The sequence below is a fragment of the Mesocricetus auratus genome, unplaced genomic scaffold (genome assembly GCF_017639785.1).
Source record: "Mesocricetus auratus isolate SY011 unplaced genomic scaffold, BCM_Maur_2.0 Super-Scaffold_4256, whole genome shotgun sequence".
Lineage (NCBI taxonomy): Eukaryota > Metazoa > Chordata > Mammalia > Rodentia > Cricetidae > Mesocricetus > Mesocricetus auratus.
Genome location: NW_024429182.1, coordinates 51,365,652 through 51,384,914, shown reverse-complemented (window position 1 = coordinate 51,384,914; position 19,263 = coordinate 51,365,652). Strand labels below are relative to the sequence as shown.

The 19,263-nt window shown below is 48.9% G+C and overlaps 2 long non-coding RNA genes across 2 annotated transcripts; both read right to left on the bottom strand.

Annotated features, from left to right (window-relative positions):
* Nucleotides 1–5,453: 5,453 nt before the first annotated feature.
* On the bottom strand, nucleotides 5,454–7,023 carry LOC121132758. The gene is made up of 2 exons (XR_002382465.2): nucleotides 6,520–7,023; nucleotides 5,454–5,677 (listed from the first exon to the last, which is right to left on the bottom strand). It is a non-coding gene; the product is annotated as an uncharacterized LOC121132758 (long non-coding RNA).
* Nucleotides 7,024–7,370: 347 nt separating this feature from the next.
* On the bottom strand, nucleotides 7,371–17,434 carry LOC110340657. Its single transcript, XR_005878237.1, has 3 exons — nucleotides 17,174–17,434; nucleotides 11,566–11,689; nucleotides 7,371–8,625 (listed from the first exon to the last, which is right to left on the bottom strand). It is a non-coding gene; the product is annotated as an uncharacterized LOC110340657 (long non-coding RNA).
* Nucleotides 17,435–19,263: the final 1,829 nt, after the last annotated feature.

The window sequence follows — 19,263 nt, the reverse complement described above, 5'->3', positions numbered from 1 at the left end:
CTCTAAGCCCTGGGTCCTTGATTGAACCCCAGAACCTGTGGCCGGAAGATGAAAGTGTAGGGTCCCGGGAGCATTTTGAGTCCTTGACCACCTCTCCAAGGGCCAACTCACATGGGCAGTGGGCATATCTCCCTTCAAGATGAGCCAGGGTGTTGAGAGCAAGACAGAGAGCACGGTGGCCCTTGCCACACCTGCTCTGGAGGCTCGTGCAGAGGCCTGTGCCTGGACTGGAGCCACATGGTGACTCCAGGCTTTGCTTCCCACACAGTCCGCACAGAAAACCCCCTTCTTCCCTCTGCCAGCGGAGTTCATTGCTGAGCTAACTGGCGGTGTGTCATTAGGTGAGAAAGAGCAGCTACGAAACTCTATTTGTACCTGGGTGTGATGTCACATGCTAGAAATCCTAGTGCTCAGGAGTTCAAGGTAAGAGGGTCAGGAGTTCAAGGCCAGCCTCAGCTATGCAGTATCCTGTCTCAAAAAATAAAAAATGAAAATCAACAGCTGGGCAGTGGTGGCATTACACCTTTAATCCTAGCACTCAGAAGGCAGAAGCAGTTGGATCTCCAAGTTTGAGGTCAGCCTGGTCTATAGGGCTAGCTCCAGGACAGTCATGGCTATACAGAGGAAACCCTGTCTCAAAAAGGAAAAAAAGGAAGGGAGGGAGGGAGGGGGTGAGGGAGGGAGGGAGGGAGGGAGAGAGGGAGGGAGAGAGGGAGGTGAGGGAGGGAGGGAGGGAGGGAGGGAGAAAAGGAGGGAGGGAGGGAGAGAAGGAGGGAGGGGGGTGAGGGAGGGAGGGAGGGAGGGAGGGAGGGAGGGAGGGAGAAAAGGAGGGAGGGAGGGAGGGAGGGCGGGCGGGCGGGCAGGCAGACAGACAGAAAGATAGAAAGAAATACATTATACTGGATAGTTCTATGTCAGTGTCACACAACTAGGTTCGTCTGGAAGGAGAGAACCTACGTTGAGAAAATGCCTCCGTAAGATCAGGCAGAAACCAGGACTGTAGGACATTTTCTTTGTTACTGATTGATGTGAGAGGGCCCTGGTCAATGTGGGTGGGGCCACACTTGGGCTGGTGTCCTGGGTTCTATAAGGAAGCAGGCTGAACAAGCCAGTGAGCAGCATCCCTCCACACTCACTGAAGTCACCAAATGAAGCCAGGTGAAGCTGTCCCCTTGGTTTCCCCTGTCTCTCAAAGACCACAGCCATAGGTCCAAAGCTAAGTCTCCTCAGAACTCCTGTCTATAAAAACCCAAATGCATAGGAAGCTTGTCCAGGGAGGCATGGAAGGGTAAGGGTAGCTGAGAGCAGAGGGGGAGAAATGGTCTCAGAGCTAGAGATGGGCAGAGCTCCCAGGTTCTCTAAGGAAGGAGGTCCTAGGGCCTGTGACTCACAGAAACCAATGAGGGGATGGACCAGTCGTGGTGCCAGAGTGAGGTTGGACCCTAACTCCAAGGACACCAAGAGACCACAGGGTATAGCAAAGGACATTTCCATGGCAACTGTGTAGGTTGGAATAGAGTCTGGGCTGGTCTCTGTGGGCTGTGAATCTGAAGCACCCCCACAGGCCTGGATTTGGGTACTTGGTCCCCAGATGGCGGTGCTGTTTCCAGAAGCTGCAGAGCCCTTAGGAGGTGGCGTCACAAGGGAGCATCATTTGAAGATCTCATCAGGTCCTTGTTCCTTCATGACATGAACAACCTCTGCTACACACTCCCGATGCCATGCCTTCCCTACTGTGATGAGCTTAGGCTGTCTCTATCGGGCATCTTGGTCACAGCAACACAAACATAAACCAGTCCCCAAAACTGAGAGCTGTACGAGGTCCCCTGAGGCGGCTTTGGGGAGAACCACCCATAGATGGATGAGACCAGATTGCCTCCTGCCTGGAGTCAGACTGAATTGGATATAAAAGGCTGGCAGAGCTAAGACAATTTAAATTTTGGAAATGAAACAGTCCCTGTTGGCACATGAATCACACCCTCTGAGATAGGAATTATCATCACCCTTTTATAGGTGACAAAGTGAACTCACTGTCAGTGAGATGGGATTCATGCCTTAGTCTCTGCCAAGGTTTCCACTGACTAGAAGACTTTATTTGATTGTTTACTTTTAACTGTGTGTGGCTTTTTCAGTTGGCTCATCCTGTTGTGAAAAGTCTTCTCATTGTGGCCCCAACAGACAATAGGATGAAGGGCATGGGAAGCAGACATCTCTGAGCTCTGAGGGCCGGCCTGGCATGTACCTTGCCCAAGCTCACACTTCAGGCTGGGTAGCCTCCAGGCCAAAGGAGGCTCCATCTGGGGGAACACTTCATACCCCAACTCCCTTGTGCCAAGCCTGCACCAGAAAAGACTCTCTCAAAGAGACCCTAAGATAGTACAAATGGCTCCACAATACCTTCCCTCAAAGGACAGAAGCAATGGGGCCGGGCAGTTCTGAACACTTGCCCTCAGTCTGCTATGGTCTGGGGACGGAAGTCTTAGGATGTGCAGAGACAACTGGGAAGTCATAGTAGCTAGACTAAGGGAAGATGGTGTTCAGAAGCTCCAGGGTCCTCTTCTCCATTTTGGTGGTGATGACCCCTCCTGACCATAAGCCAAACAAACCACACAGTGACTTTTGGGTTCAGAGAAGTGACTTGTGAGTTCCTGTAACTGGGTTCAGATAGTGATGTCACAGGAGGTGATGACATTTGTTCCCAAGGTTGGCAGGGGCTGGTTTGTCTGGCCCTTCATTCTGATAGGAAATGCTGTGTGTACAGGCATTTTCCCTCTATTGAACCATTGAAACGCTACCGGATACTACTGAGAGTAAGTGAGGTCCATCCTATACCAGAGAAAGGCATAAAACCCAGACTGCCCAGCACATGTGTGAGTGTATACCACAGTCAGACTCCTCCTGCCCAATATGAAGCCAGGGGGACCAAGACTGCCTGCTTTGCACAGTCCCCTAACTGTTATCTGAGTCACGTGTCACACTTGGAACCCAGGCACCAATCAGAGGGAGACTCAAGTTGACCCTTTATATTCATAATGGACCAGCTAGAAAAGCTACACACCATTAAAGGTATGTAAAAATAAAAAACAAACAAATTCTTTTAAAGGTCAGGTTCTGGGAAGATAGCTTAGTAGGTGTTTATTCCGCAAGCATGAGGACATGAGTTTGGATTCCCAGAACAGAACCATGCAAAATCCAGGCACAAGAACACACATCTGCAGCCCCAGCACTGCCAGGAGAGAGGGCAAGACCCCTGGAGCTCCCTAGCAAGTCATCAGGACAAACTGGAGAATTCTGGGTTCAGAGAGAGACTATCTGCAGAAAGTGGGAGCCAGACATGGTGCTGTACCCCTTTAATCCAGCAGTGGGGAGGCAGAAGCAGTTGGATTTCTGTGAGTTCTAGACCAACCTTGTCTGGATAACAACTTACAGGCTAGCCAGGACTACACATTGAGACCCTGTCTGAAAACAAAGTCCAAATAATGATAAATTGTAACAACAGCATAGGGCTGAAGATGCGCTAAAGGACCTTCCACACACAGGACCCAAGTTCAGATCCCCAGCATTTATAAAACTGCCAGCACTCAGAAGGCAGAGGCTGGAGATGCCCAGAGCAAAGTTGGCTAGCCAGACTAGCCTAGTCAGCAAGCTCTGAGTTCGCTTGAGAGGCCTTGTTTAAAGAATGAGACTCACACACACACTTATACAGACACACACACACACACACACCACACACACATCATACACATACACTCATATGAACACATACACCACACACATGCACACTGATATGAACACACACTATACACATACACACTCATATGAACACGCACACACACCACACTTATACACGCTCATATGAACACACACACCTCTCACACACATATAACAGGCTTTCTTTTGGGCCACCAGGCAACTCGCAAATCATAACATGGAGACTTATTATTAGTTATGAATGCTCAACCTTATGTTTGTCCTGCTAGCTCTTATAAATTAATTTAACCTGTTTCTCTTCATCTATGTTTTGCCTTGGAACTTTTTATCTTTCAATCTGTATGTCCTACTTTTTCTGCTTCTTCTGTGTCTGGCTGGCTGGTAGCCGCCTGACTGGCTGAGTCCTGGAGTCTCTTTCTCCTTCGTTCTCTCTTCTGTCTCTCTGGAGGTTAGATTCCTCCTCCTACTGATTCTCTTTGCCCACCAGCCCTACCTACCCTTCCTCTGCCTAGCTATTGACCATTCAGCTTTTTATTAGAATAATCAGGAACCTTAGACAGGCAAGGTAAAACAGCAACACATCTTTACATTATTAAATAAATACAGAATAAGCAAAAGTAACACCATTACATAAAATAGTGTTTGTAGTAGAATATTATTTTAAGATGTGTAACATTTGTTTAACTCTGTAAAACTGTGATTATTTGCCTGACTAAAACACCTAATGATCTAATAAGGAGCTGAATGATCAATAGTGAGGCAGGAGTAAGGATAGGCGGGGCTGGCAGGCAGAGAGGAGAAATAGAAGGAGAAACAAGGAAGAGAAAGATTGGGAGAACAAGGAGAGGAGGATATCAGGGCCCAGCCACCCAGCCAGCCCCGGAGTAAGAATAAAGTAAGATATACAGAAGTAAGAAAGATAAAAGCCCAGAGGGAAAAGGTAGTTGGATTAATTTAAGTTAGAAAAGCTGGCTAGCAACAAGCCAAGCTAAGGCCGGGCACTCATAACTAAGAATAAGCCTCCATGTTTGATTTATTTGGGAGCTGAGTGGTAGGGCCCCCAAAAAGCCAAAAGAGTAAAATACATTTCAAGCAACAAATATTCTACAACACATACACACACCTCACACATACACTCATGTTAAAAAATAATCAAAGAGGAAGAGAAAAACTGAACGAGACACCTAACTTTCTCTGGCTTCCTGTGACTCAGGTCTAAACTCCATCCCACAAGTCAACAGCAGGAGGTGCTGTGGGTGACCCTGGAGCACAGACATACCTGTCCAGGCCCCATTCTCTCTATGAGATGCAGGTGCTATCATGCTGCAGCCAGGAACTCTGCAGTGCTGGGCAGTCCTACATCAGCCTGGCACATGGTCCGTGCTCAGTGCCAGATGGCTCTCCTTTGCCTCCAGCAGACCTTACACAGCATCCAGGGACTCAGGAGAGTCCCTTATGACTCAGACATACAATGAACATCCACTTTCTATCTGGGGGTCAGACTCGGGCTGCCATCCCTATAACACAGGAGCAGTAGAGTCTCAGGCTCCAAGATCTCAGGGACAAGTCTAGGAGGTGCTCGGAAGAAAGTGCTGTGGGGACTGGAGAGAAGACTCAGCAATTAAGAGTGCTCCCTGCTCCTCCAGAGGATCTGGGTTTGGTTCCCACCCAGCACTCACAACTGCCTAGAACTCCAATTCCAAGAGATCCAATACCCTCTTCTGGCAGCAGACAACCACACATATATGCAGCATATATTTATACAGACACACATATGCATACATAAAAATAATGATTTAAAACAAATAAAGGTATTGTTTTCTTGTAGATAAATAACACAAAACCACAGACTGAGTAAATTCTAATCTATAGAAGATGTTTGCCTCATTGTTCTGGAGGCTAGAAGTCCGGGATCAATGGGATTTATCTTCTGAGGTCCTCCAGGCAAATCATCATGGCTGAGGGGCTAGCACCAGGCAGAAGAAAGGAAATCAGACAGAAGTCATTTTCATGGGAAGCCCCCTCCTGTGATAGCAAACCACTCCTTCAATAGCATCATTAGTCCCACTGGGAAGACAGAGCCTTCAAGCCCAATTACCCAGTGAAAGTCCCACGTCTTTATTTTATTCATTTATTTCTCATGTACATGTATGGGTGCTTTGCCTACATGTATGTTAGTGTACCATGGGCGTGCCTGGAGCCATGAGGCCAAAACAGGGCACCGGATTCCTGGAACTGAAGATACAGAGGGTCTTCAGAGGCTATGTGGGTGCAATTACCAGCTGAGCGACATCCCAACCCCATATTTGATTCTTCAAATGGAAGTCTCACTATATAATCAGGCTAACCTCAAATTCAACATCTTCCTTCTTATCTCACCCTTCCAAGTGCTGGGATTACAGGGTCCTGGCATCCCCCCTGTTGTTCACACCAAGCCTGAGCTTTGACTGGACCATCCAAACCCTAGCAGAGGACCCATCCCATGGAGCACCTGGGAGGCAGCGTGGGTGTAGTCCTTACCCCCAAACCTGACATCCCTGGAGGTGGGGAGAGATTTGGGCAGGGTGTGTTTTTGAAGAAGAGCAAGCATCTGAGGATAAAAGAGGAGTGGCTGCTTCTAGACTCTCACAGGTGCACCTCCCCTGAGGGGCCCTTTCTGGAACCTGCTCCAGTGTCTGAGGTGGCAGAGGTGACAGCACCTGGCTATTAGCAGGACAAAGAATGATCCTCAAGGGTTTGATGACTAGCTCTCAGTTGCCTTGGAAACCAAGTTCCCTGTTCAACCTCCCTAGGCATCTTTCTACCCACCTGTCTCAGTCCTTTTCTCCAGCCTTGATCCAATCCAAGAACCAGAGAAGGGCAGCTCACACCCCTGCAAGGCAGGGGCGGGGCATCTAGGGAAAGAAAAGAATCCCACAGTTGCGTCTTTAGAAGCCATAGGGTGAGGGAAAGAATTTCTGCTCATCAGTATAACAGGGAATATAAAATTAAAAAGCAGGACTGGTAGAATGTTTCAGCAGGTGTTTGTTGCCCAAGCCTAACAACCTGAGTTCAGTTCTGGGTCCCACAGCACAAGGAGAGAACATACTCCTGCAACCTGTTCACCATGCTTAAGTCATTGTGTTTTCATAAGCATACTTACACTCGCAAATACACACATCACCGTCATAATAATAAATTAGCCCTAAGTTTAAAAAAGAAAACACAGGAGGCTGGACACATGGCTGAGCAGTTAAGAGCATTATTGCTCTTGCAAAGGACCCAGGTTCAGTTCTCAGCATCCACATGGTGATTCACCACCACCCATCATTCAGCTCCAGGGGATCTGATGCCCTCTTCTGACACAGGCATATATGTGGTACACTGACACATGTGCAGGCAAAACACCCATACACAAAACATAAAATAAATCTAAAACAGACACTGAGAAAAAAGAAAACCAGGGCTGGGGTATAGGTCAGCTGCCCGGGAGCTTGTCCGGGTGCCTGAAGCCATGGGTTCCAACCCAGCATCACATGAGCTAGGCACAGGGTGCATGCCTGAAATTCCAGCACTTTGGAGACACGAGAATCAGAAATTCAAGATCATCCTCCACTACATATTGAGCTCTAGACAACCAGTACTACATGAATCCTTGTCTGGAAAAAAGATAAAACAAATCAAGCAAACACAGGAAAGCCTTTTTTGAAAGAAGAAATCTGAGAAAACAATTGTGCCAGCAATGGTTGCAACATCAGAGGAAACTCTGATGAATATCTGGTTAATATCAAGCCACTCCTATTTGTGTGGACTAAACACGTTTGTATTCTTGGCGCCATTAGAGCCCACTGGCCTCAGCTGAGCAGATCCCACCCAGAGCCTCCTATGCAGGTCAAGTTCGTCAGCGGCTGTCTTGTTGGTCTTATCCTCCTCAGGCCTTAACCTCCACCAAGATGACCGTAGAGACTGGGGAGCCCCACCCCCATCTCTCCACGTTTTAAATGTTTTTTATAGAATATGTATGTGAGCACAAGGGAACGGTGACACACACCCAGGTGCCAGTTCTCACTCCCACACTGTTTGAGACAGGCTCTCTTGTTCACTGCTTCTAGGGATTCTATCATCTCTGCCTCCGATGTCCCAGAGGAGCCCTGGGATTACAGACGCGGCTGCTAGCTACAATGTCGGACTTTTGACACGGGTTCTGGGACTTTGAACTCAGGTTCCTGTGCTTGTATGACAAACGCTTTTCCCACTATCTATCTCCCCAGCCCCCTCTCTCGAGCTGTGACAGCTCTGAATGGCTGGTGTGGGCTTCCTCACAATGTGGCAGTCTCAGGGTAGTCACGCCCTCAGATACCAGATGGTAGTCACTAGAGGAGTTTGAAAGCCTGAGGCAAGCCACAAACTTCTGATAATTAAGGTCACGTGGTCCTTCTATCAGGTACCAGTCAGAGGGCTTCTGTCTCGACTGTGGAAAATGACCTGACTAAGCTTATTCTGACTTGCAGTTCCAGGGCACACAGTTCTCCAAGGCAGGATGTCATGGCAACAGGAACAGGGGACAGCTGGTCACGGTGCCTCTGCAGCTGGGAAGCAGAGCCATGGATGCTGGCGCTCTGCTCCTTTCCTTCTGTGTTTTCAGTTCAGGCCCCAGCCCACAGAATGGCAGAGTGGTATCACCCACTTTTCAGCCTCAATCAGCCTAATCTAAATAATCCCCCCTGACATGCCCAGAGACTGTGTCCATGTAATTCTGAGTCCTTCGATGTTGAGAGTCAATACTGCTATGTCAACACTGGAGGGCAAATACCAAACCAGAAATGTCACCCTGGAGAAGTCAGGCTGACATGCTTTGAAGCCACGGTCTACTATAGCATCATTAGAGAGGACCACGTGTGTCTCCTGGCATGATGTAGTAATCAGTTTTCCTTGCTGTAAAAAAATAAAGAGAGAAAATGTTTAGCCAAGCAGTGGTGGCGCACGCCTTTAATCCCAGCACTCGGGAGGCAGAGGCAGGAGGATCGCCGTGAGTTCGAGAGAGCAAGGTGAGTTGGTCACATTGTCTCACCCCAATGACCTAACAACCTTCTGCCCCTTAGAGATTCCACTACCCCCCAGTAGTGCTGTTCTGGGGAGCAAGCCCTTAACGCCTGGAGGCAGCCAAGGCACAGACCATGCCTGGTGTAGTGGTGTAGACCTGTAGCCTGGAGTTCAGGGTCAGCATCAGCTACATGCGACTCTGCCTCAACACAAAGAACAGCAAAGTTCCCAAGCACAGCACAAACTGGCATCCATTTTCAGGAAGTATTGAGGAAACTGGAGACTGAGGCTTAAGAGGGCTTGATGCTCTTGCAGAGGACCAGAGTTCAGGCCCCAGCACTCACACTGGGCAGCTCACAACTATCTCAACTCCAACTCCAGACCCCAAATGTCCTCTTCTAGACCACACACACACACACACACACACACACACACACACACACACTTTAAATTTGGACTGGGTTTCTAAGAGATGGCAACACTTGGGCTACGATGGCTGCTCTTCCAGAGGACCTAAGTTTGATTCCCAGCACCCACATGGCAGCTCACAATCAATATTCCTAACTCCAGGTCCAGGGCATCCAACAGCCTCTTCTGATCTCCATGGGCACCAGGCATGTGTGCAGTACACTGTGGCGCCCACGCCACAAGCAAGTCCGAGGTATCAGGAAAAGAAAGACAAGACGTCCAGCTGCTTGTACTAAGAGAATGTATGTGCAGAGGGGGGAGGAGAGAGAGAGTGTGTGTGTGTGTTTGTCTTTATTGTAAGTGTTAAGAGGTCTCTCTCGTGTAGGAGGGAGCAGCCTTATGTACAGGCTTACAGCACAGTGGAAATACCCCAGGTGAAAGAGACTGTGTTTTCCTCCTGCTAGATGTTGATGTCAGAGGGTCAAGGCCAGGGCAGTAAGCCAGGACTAGAAAACAGGAAGCACTTGGACTGGAAAACAGGTTGCACTTGTAGGCTGACCAGCAACTCACAGAGACCCCGTGGGGCTGGGGTCCAACAGTACAAACAGACAAACAGTACAAACAGTACATGCAGACAAAACACCAATACTTATAAAATAAAATTAAAGATTTAAATAATAAAAAGCCTGTTTTTATTTAAAGAGGAAAGGTATGCCGAACACAGCAGCACACATCTTTTTTTATTCATCTATTGATTTTATATCCCGGCCACAGCCTCCCCCCCATCCTCCCCTCCCAGTTCCTCTCCCCCATTCTCCCACCACACCCCAAAATCCCCTCCTCCATCTCCACCTAGGAAACTGCAGGTCTCCTATGCTTATCAATAAAACAGGTATATCAAGTTGCAGTAAGACCAAGCACCTCCCCATGTATTAAGGCTGGGCAAGGTGACCCAGTATGAGAAGTAGGGTCCCAAAAACCAGTAAGAGAGTCAGAGACAGCCCTTGTTCCTGATGTTAGGAGTCCTATATGAGGACCAAGCTATACATCCGTAACATATATACAGAGTGCCTAGGTCAGTCTCATGGAGGCTCGCTGGTTGTTGCTTCAGTCTCTGCTGGGCCCTATGAGCCCAGGTTACTTGATTGTGTGCGCTCTCCCACGGTGCCCTGAACCCTTCTAGCTCCTACACTCCTTCTCCGCTGGATTCCCATATACTGCCTAATGTTTGACTGCGGGTCTCTGCATCTGCATCTGCATCTGCCTCCATCAGTTGCTGAATGACGCCTCTCTGATGGCAATTGGACCAGGAGATGGCCAATTCAGGCTACTTATCCACTGGGGTCCTCCCCATAGACTCTTGGGAGATTCCCTTTAATCCCAGCTCTTGGGAAGTAGAAGAAAGTGGATCTTTGTGAGTTCAAGGCCAGGCTTGTCTACATGAGACTTCCAGGTCAGCCCAGGCTGCTCGGTGGGATCCTGCCTCAAAAGATAATGATAATTAAATTAAAAATTTAAAAAGGCAGCTGAAGATCAGAAAGACTTCCCCAGAACTATCAGCCAAATGCCACCAAGCCTTTTCAGATTCCTGCAAACAACCACAGAGACAAAGGACACTTTCAAGACAAACAAAGATGACTGATCGCAGTGGGTCTGTGTGTCAATCCTATCTAAGTGGCTAAGATTTACTTTGCTGGGCGTGATAATGGCTTTGCAGTTATTTGAGAAAACATCATCCTTTTGAGAGAAGGAATTACATGAAGTTACTTTGTGATTGAGAGAGGAGGTAGGACAGAGTCAGGGCACTAAGTCCCTGCTGTGGTCCCTGGGGCTGGGGGGTCGTGGGACAAGGAGGCTTCATCTTACCGCTCCCTCCACGGCGTGCGCATTTGACACGTTGATCATGAAAAGGGAAATTTTAAAGAGTCACCAAGAAGGAGCCTTTTATCTCTAACGCTGTTCCCGACAGCAAGGCCTCGTGCAGAGTCCTTTGTCACAGGACTTTGAGTTGCCCTGGCCACCTCAGGAACAAATGCAGCCGTTCAAAGTCACCTTTCATAAAGCCAGAGGCCAGGCTTGGAAACTGCTGTCCCCAGCTGCTATTGTTCGCTGGGCTTCTGTTCATTGAACCGGCAGGTCCCAGCACATGAAGAATGAGCCCCCTTCCCCATAGACACAGGATGTCCCACCTCCAGGGTTCTCTCCCATTTATAGGGTGACATCCGTGTCACATGGGCCCCATGGGCCACAAGCTGCATCAGGGAAGGCCGGAAGCCAACAAAAGGCAGGCAGGATTCATGACACATCACAGCCATGTATGCAAGGCAACCCTTCCCAAATGAGGAAGGGAGGGCACACACTGGCCACTGCCAGCCCTCCTTCAGGCTAGGTACTGCTTCTTCGTCAGTGCTCTGCACACCTCACCTGGATGATGCCTCAGCTGGGAGGCTGCCTGCCTGAAGCTGGTGGTGGCTCCAAGGTCCCAGTCCCAGATCAGCACTTGGGCGTCTGCAGTATCCACGGGTCTCACATGGGCTGACTCAGGCTTCTTGACAGAGAAGGGATGAGGGGGCAGGTAGTACTGAGAGAGTCACTTCTTGTCCTCATTTATAAACCAGATTGTGTGTGCGTGCCTCTGTGTGTGCCTCTGTGTGTGTGTACCGTATGTGCATGTGTGTGTGTGTGTACATGTGTGTGTGTGCATGTGTGTGTGCGCGCATGTGTGCATGCGTGTGTGTGAGTGCTGGTGCATGTGGAGGACAGAGGTCAATGTGGAGAACCTTCCTGCAATCACTCTCCAGGTTTTTGGAGGCAGGGTCTCTCACAGAACCTGGACGTCACCATTTGGTCTAGACTGGCTGGTCAGCACACCCAGGGATCCGTGTCTCCACTTCCCAAGCACTGGGCTTGCCAATATGCAGCAGTGCACCTAGCGTCTGTGAAGGTACTGGGAACTTGAACTCAGGGCCTCGCATTTACCAACGGGATAATGTCCCCAGATTTGTTGTTGTTGCTGTTGAGACAGGGTCTTTTGTAGCCCAGGCTTGCCTCAAACTCACAGTGTCACAGAGTGATCTTAAATGGTTGATCCTCCCAAGTTTTGAGATTACAGCTGTGTGCCACCACACCGAGTTTAAGAACTAGACCATGAGTCTGGGCCCTGGCTTCTGGGAATCTGCCCACTGTAAAGGTGGGGAGGGAAATATTGAGTGTAGCACTGTCCTCAGGGGATGTCCCAGCTGGGCTGTTGTTTGTTTGAGTTTTTGTTGTCGTCCAGTTTGGAATTTTTTTGTTTGTTTGTTTGTTTGGGGATTTGGGTTTTTTGTTGTTTTGGTTTGGTTTGGATTTTTTAGTTTTTTGTTTTATTTTTTGGTTTTTTGTTTTATTTAAGACGGGATTTCTTTGTGTAGCCCTTGCTGTCCTGGAATTCTTTGTAAACCAGGCTGGCCTCGAACTCACAGAGATCCACCTGCCTCTGCCTCTCGTGCACCACCACCCAGCTTCAGCTGGTCTGTTTAATATGAAGCAATGCTCCCCAGCTGCACATAAGTCTTACTTCTCCTGAGCAGGCTGCAATCTTACAAATGGTGCCCTTCCAAGGAGAATGCAGGCCAGGCCGGCATCTCTCCAGAGAGACATCATCTGAGCCCTGCCTTGCCTAAGCACTCAAGAGGGAGCTTTTACAAAGAAGGCATTGTAGGTTCAAAACGGAACAAGCACTTGACCGTATTCATCAGGGATGATACTGTGTGCACTGTCTGGGACGTCCTAAGAGCTATGAAACTCTTGGGAACCTCAACAGAGCCAAAGCCTGCATTCCCCAGAGAGTTCATCAAAATTTACCTTTCCCTGGGCAGTAGAGATGACTCCATCTCTACTTGCTGAGCTCAGATCCTCATGGCCCAAGGAAAAAGCTAGGCATGAAGTGACACCTGCTGCGACCCTCAGCCCTGGGGAGGTGGAGTCTGGAGATCTGGAGCTTGCTGGCTTCCAGACTAGACAATTAGTGAGCTCCAGACTCACCAAACATCCCCGTGCCATAGTGGTGCACACCTTTAATCCCAGCACCCAGGAGGCAGGGGCAGGTAGATGTCTGTGAATCTGAGAGAGAGAGAGAGAGAGAGAGAGAGAGAGAGAGAGAGAGAGAGAGAGAGAGAGAGAGAGAGAGAGAGACAGTGTGATGGCTAACCAAGTACTTGCTGTACAAGCCAGGAGATGGGAATTCAATCTCCATGGATGCAGGGACATTGAGTAATCACAGCCTTTCATCTTCATCTCTCAACACAAAGAAGACCAAGAAACACCTGAAGGACTAACATTTGGGTCCCAGGTTTCATGCAGAAAAACCAGTGCTTCTGGGTACCCACAGCTCGGTCTGCAGGAGCAACTGGCCCTGCCTGCGGCTGCCCTGGAGGGGTGCCACATGGGGAGTGTTGAGTGAGCAAGGAAGAGTCTGAGGGAAAGAGAAATTGGCCTCTCCAGAGGGAAGCATTTTGCCTTAGGACAGCCACCCAGACAGAGCTCACAGTGCACAGCATCACTGAGGCTTGGCGTCATCCCCAGGGCCAACATGTCCTGCTAAGCTAGGCTCCAGCAGGCCAAGAATGGAGCTGATTTTAAAGGGGAGGGGGATTCTCTGTGTATCCCTGGCTGTCCTGGAACACACTCTGTGGACCAGGCTGTCCTCTGATGCAGAGATCTTCCTGGCTCTGCCCATCCCATCCCCCACCCCCTCATACCCCCAGTGCTGGGATTAAAGGAGTTGATTTTTGATCTGATTGTTTTCTCTTTTTACTCGGTCTCTCATCCAGTTGAGCAGACTTGGATTTAGAATTGGGGTTGGGAATTCGGTCTTTTTTGGTGGTGGTTGTTTGTGATGTGAAAGAGGGAGGCTTGTGTGTGCTATGACACACCTGTGAGGTCAGAGGGCGACTTTCCAAAGGCATTTCTCTATTTCACCTTGCTGAAAGGCCAGCTCCCCTGTTATTTCTGCTGTGCTGTTTACTCCAGCCAAACTGCTCGAGGAGCTTACCAGCTTCCAGGCAATTCTCTTGTCCCCACCTTCCATCTTCTTGGAAGAGCACACTGGGATTGTATACACTTGTACTTGTGAATCCATCTTTTTTACGTGTGTTCTGGGAGTGGAACTCAGCTCACCAGACTTGTATGGGCTGAGCCATCTTCCATGGCAGCAATGTGAACTTTTAACCTCAGATACTCGCTAAGGTTGATCACAGTACTTCCTGAGACCTACCACTGAGCTACACTGAGCTACAATAAATCCCCCATTCCAGTCACGTGATCTGTAGCAGGTGTCTATGGTTGTTTCCCTGGGGGCCTACGACCTTCTATATCCATTTAATCTCTGTGACAGTTGGACACAGAAGGGTTAAAATATAACCTGCCTACATGACTGAGGCCTCCAGAAAACTTTACATATGGATAGATGGATGGATGGATAGATGGATGGATGGATGGGTAGGTGGGTGGGTGGGTGGGTGGATGGATGGATGGATGGATGGATGGATGGATGGGTGGGTGGAGAAATGACTCAGAAGTTAAGAGCACTTGCACTCTTACTGTTGGGAGCTGCCCATAGCTCCAGCTCCAGAGGTCTGTATGACTCTCTCTTTGGCCTCTTTGGTCACATACATGTCTCTCTCTCTCTCTCTCTCTCTCTCTCACACACACACACACACACACACACACACACACACACGCACGCACGCACGGTACATTAAAAATAAATATTTTTTTAAAAGAAATATAATCCAACAAATGTTTTTTAAAAGATCACATTGTGAGGCTAGAGAGATACGACATGGTGTTTCGTAGGACTGCCTGCTCTCTGAGGATTCATGTTTGGGTCCCAGTGTCTACAGAGCAAACAGTTCACAACAGTCTGTAACTCCAGTTCCAAGAGATCTGACACCCTCTCCTGGCCTCTACAGGCATTGTATGCATGTGGTGCATAGACATAGGTGCAGGCAAAACACTCCTACACATACAATAAAATAAACAAATCTAAATAATGACAATAAGCATTCTCATTGCTAGCATAAGGTATCCTGTGTGGTCCAGGACTGTCATGAACGAAAACACTCTCACCAGGCAGGACAGACCTAGGGCTCAGGACAGGACAGACTCTCTGTGGGATATGCAGGATTTGAGCACCCAGGTCTGTTTCCCTCATCTGTTACTGAAGTTCTGTGGGCACGGAGTTAGTTACACTTAGGGTCTAAAGTATGAAGTTGTATCAGCTACTTCTCTCATGGCTATGACAAAATACCTGACAAGAAGCAACTTAAAGAAGGAAGAGTTTATGTTGACTTAGTCTGAGGGAGCAGTCCATCACCATGGGGCAGGGGTGGCAGGAAGAACTTGAAGCAGCTCGTTACATTAGTCTGCAGTCTGAAGCAGGGGGAGATGAACACTGTCGTCGGGGGTTTGATTCCCAGCACCCACATAACAGCTCACAACCATTTATAATTCCAGTTCCAGGGGATCCAAAGAACACCCTCTTCTGATGCTGTGTTCTGACTTCACACACAGAATAAAATGAATAATTCTAGCTTTAACATTTTCAAAATAAGTGCATGAAGTGTGTATGTGTGTGTGTGTGTCTGTCTGTCTGTCTGTGTCTGTGTCCTCACCTTCCACCCTGTTGAAGCAGGGTCTCTTGTTCACCAGTGCATATCCCATGCTAGACAGCCTGTAGGCTTCCAGGGATTTCCTTCACATGTCGTCATAGTGGGATTACAGATGTATGCTGCCTTGTTCTTCTTTGGGGACTCACACTTGAGTGGCAAGCACTTTACCCACTGAGCTATCTCCCAAACTGGCTTTCTCTGCCCAGCTGAGGAGGAGGGCAAAGTCCCCCATAGTCAATTGCCCTTGAGAACCAGCTCTGGAAGGTGTACTTTAGGAATTCTCAGCTCCCAGAGACCCACAGCTACACCAGTCCCCCAGACTGCTATTGGCTCCCACTGAGGTTGGATGTGTGGGAAAATGCAGTCTGGAAGTCCTAAGTCCTAGCCAGCTCTTAGTGGCTGAGTCTCCAGCCTTGGGGTCATTTCTGCGGCTGCATCTCAGCAATGTGCAAATGACCTCTGCCGCTTGACAAGTGTAAGTGTATCCAACACAGTCTGCATGTGCTAAACGTGCATTTCATCCAACTGCCCTCTAGGGAAAGAGTCTTTTCCCGGGGTGAATAAGACGCTGAAAGTCCAAGGATGTAGTTCAGTAGGCAGAAAACCTGCCTTGCACACACCAAACCCTGGGTTTGATCCCCAGTACCACATAAACCAGGTGTGGTAACATCCCTGCAACCCCAGCACTCAGGAGGTGGGGTGTAGCGAGCAGCTGGTGTGTTGGCAGCTACAGTGCTACCATACTTCACAACGATCCGAGGCTAAGGGCTAAGGATGAAAATAAAGACAAGGAGAATGGCATTTATTTTTACAAGGGTAGAGCCTTATATACCAAAGTCAGGTATGGTGGAAAAACACCAAGGTCAGAAGCCTATGTTCCCACGACCCTCCCGCAAAGGGGTGGGCCAAAAACAGGAATAGACAATAAACGGGAACTTGCATGCAGGCCTTACTGGGAGGAGGGGATGAGAAGTGTTTTGCTAAAAGCCCCTAGTAACAAGCAGTCAACAGACCCCCATGGGGGAAGGGTGCAACAAATCCCCCTTTTATATATAATTAAAAAATGAGCATCTGGCTTAGGTTGCCCGGGACGTTAACCTTAAGAAGAATGCTGGCTGGCTTTCTGTGGGAGTGGGCTCTCAATTCCCTGACAATTTTGACACCAATGTGTCAAGTCAGAGCTGGAGCCTAACTCTAAACCACCCCTCTATGGGGGCTGACCCACCTTCTAGGACCTAACCTTTTAAATCACCCCTCTACAGGGGCTGACCCACCTTCTAGGGCCTAACTTTTTAAATCACCCCTCTACGGGGGCTGACCCACCTTCTGGAGCCTAACTCAGTACCCTAAACTTGGTACCCTATCCAAATACACCCTCCTACCTTACTTGCTGGCCAGCATTCAGTTCTTCTTCTTTTCCGATCTCAGTGGGACCTCCATCTGTAGCATGCCGCCGGTGTGTTTGCAGCTACAGTGCTACCATACTTCACAATAATCCGAGGCTAAGGGCTAAGGATGAATTTAAAGACAAAGACAGCCGCTATTCTTACAAGGGGAATGGTGTTTATTTTTACAAGAGTGGAGCCTTATATACCAAAGGCAGGTATGGTGGAAAAACACCAAGGTCAGAAGCCTATGTTCCCAGGGCCCTCCCACAAAGGAGTGGGCCAAAAACAGGAATTAGCTTTTAGACAATAAACAGGAACTTGCACGCAGGCCTTACTGGGAGGAGGGGATGAGAAGTGTTTTGCTAAAAGCTCCCAGTAACAAGCAGTCAACAGACCCCCGTGGGGGAAGGGTGTAACAGTGGGGGCTGAATGGCCAATCATTCAAAGTCATCCTCAACATCAAAGCAAGTTCTATGGCTAGCCTGGTGGGTCTAAACAGGCAAAAACGTCAGGCATGGAGGCACATGCCTTTAATCTCAACACAGACGCAGAGGCAGGACCTGTGAGCTGGAGCCCAGCTTGGTCTATATTGCAGCTTACAGGCCAACCAAGGTTTCACAGTGAAATCATGTCTATACATAAATAAATAGGTTAAAAAGGGAAAGGGGGCTGGGAAGATGGTTCAGTGGGTAAAGCTCAGACTATAGATGGAGGTGGAGACAGGAAACGCCCACAACAAGCTGACTGAGGAGACTGGCCAGAACAGCAGCTTCGGGCTCAGACACAGACCTGCCTTGACATGGAAAGTAGACAGGAATTGAAGACTGATGTCGGACTTGAGTCTCCACACTGGAGAAAACACACACATACACACACACACATACATACACACACACACACACACACACACACACACACACACACACCACTTGAAGAACCACCACTAATGCATAGTGAGTACTTCCTCTGGATAAATGCCTTTCTGTGTTTTATACATTCGGATCCACTGTCTTGCCACACTATCCTCTGAGATAGTGTGCATTCCATAAGAGGTGGAGGCCCAGAGAGGTTAAAAATGTGTTCAAAGTCACACAGCAAGTTGATGGAAGAGGCGGTGGTTTGAACCAAGACAATCTGTCTCTAAGGTACCAACCACTGCTTCTGCTGCCACTCAGCAGACAAAGCAGAATTACCACCAGTCCAAAAGCTACGAAAAAAGACATCCATGTGCTGCTGGCAGACTGTGGCCAGACTCCAGCCGAGCGGCAGACTGAAGGGGAAATGAAAATGGCTCAAAAACGGGTCTGACAACCAGCATGCAGTGGCAAGAAAGTGACGGGGAAATTAAGGGAAGCATCAGGTTGACTAAGTTCAGGTTTCTCGAGGAGAGGGTTATGTCTCCCATGCCAGGAAGGCAGGTGTGGGGCATGGAGGAGTCCCAGACAGACGTCACTGGAACAAGAGGGGCTTTTGAGTGGTCACAGCTCAAAAAAGGAGACTCAGTGACAAGAGGTCTAGCAGGGGCTCCCCAAGAGTTAATCAGAATGGCCCAGCCAGGAGAGCCCAGGACCGGTGGCATCAGGAATCACTGTCGGGTACCTGAAGTTATGGAAGCATGTTTCCTTGTGAGTGATTCTGGAGAATAGCGTACACTCAGAGAAATGAGCACAGAGCATGCTGGGCCTGGAGGGGCAGGCTGACACTGTGGCTTACAGTGAGGATGAAGGGGAGCCTGAGCCCTGAGGCAAATCAGCAGACCACGCTGGAGACAAGCTAGACACCGGCACGTGGTGGCAGCAAGCTTTGGTCCTGGGTGGAGAGGAGCGTGGCTTGGACATGGAGCCTGTCAGAAGATGATTCCAGGCAAACTGGCCTCCAGCGATTAGCTGCCTATCACCACTGGAACCCTACAGTCAGACTCTGTGGGGTTCCAAGTCTGAAGCTGTCATGGTTCCATTGGAGACAGAAATCTTGGAAGTTCTAAAAGAGCAATTTTAACAGAAAGAATCATTAGCAAGCCATGGTGACAAGGAGATAAGGCTAGCTCTAGTTACAGAGTAAGACTCATTCCCTCCAAAATAAGG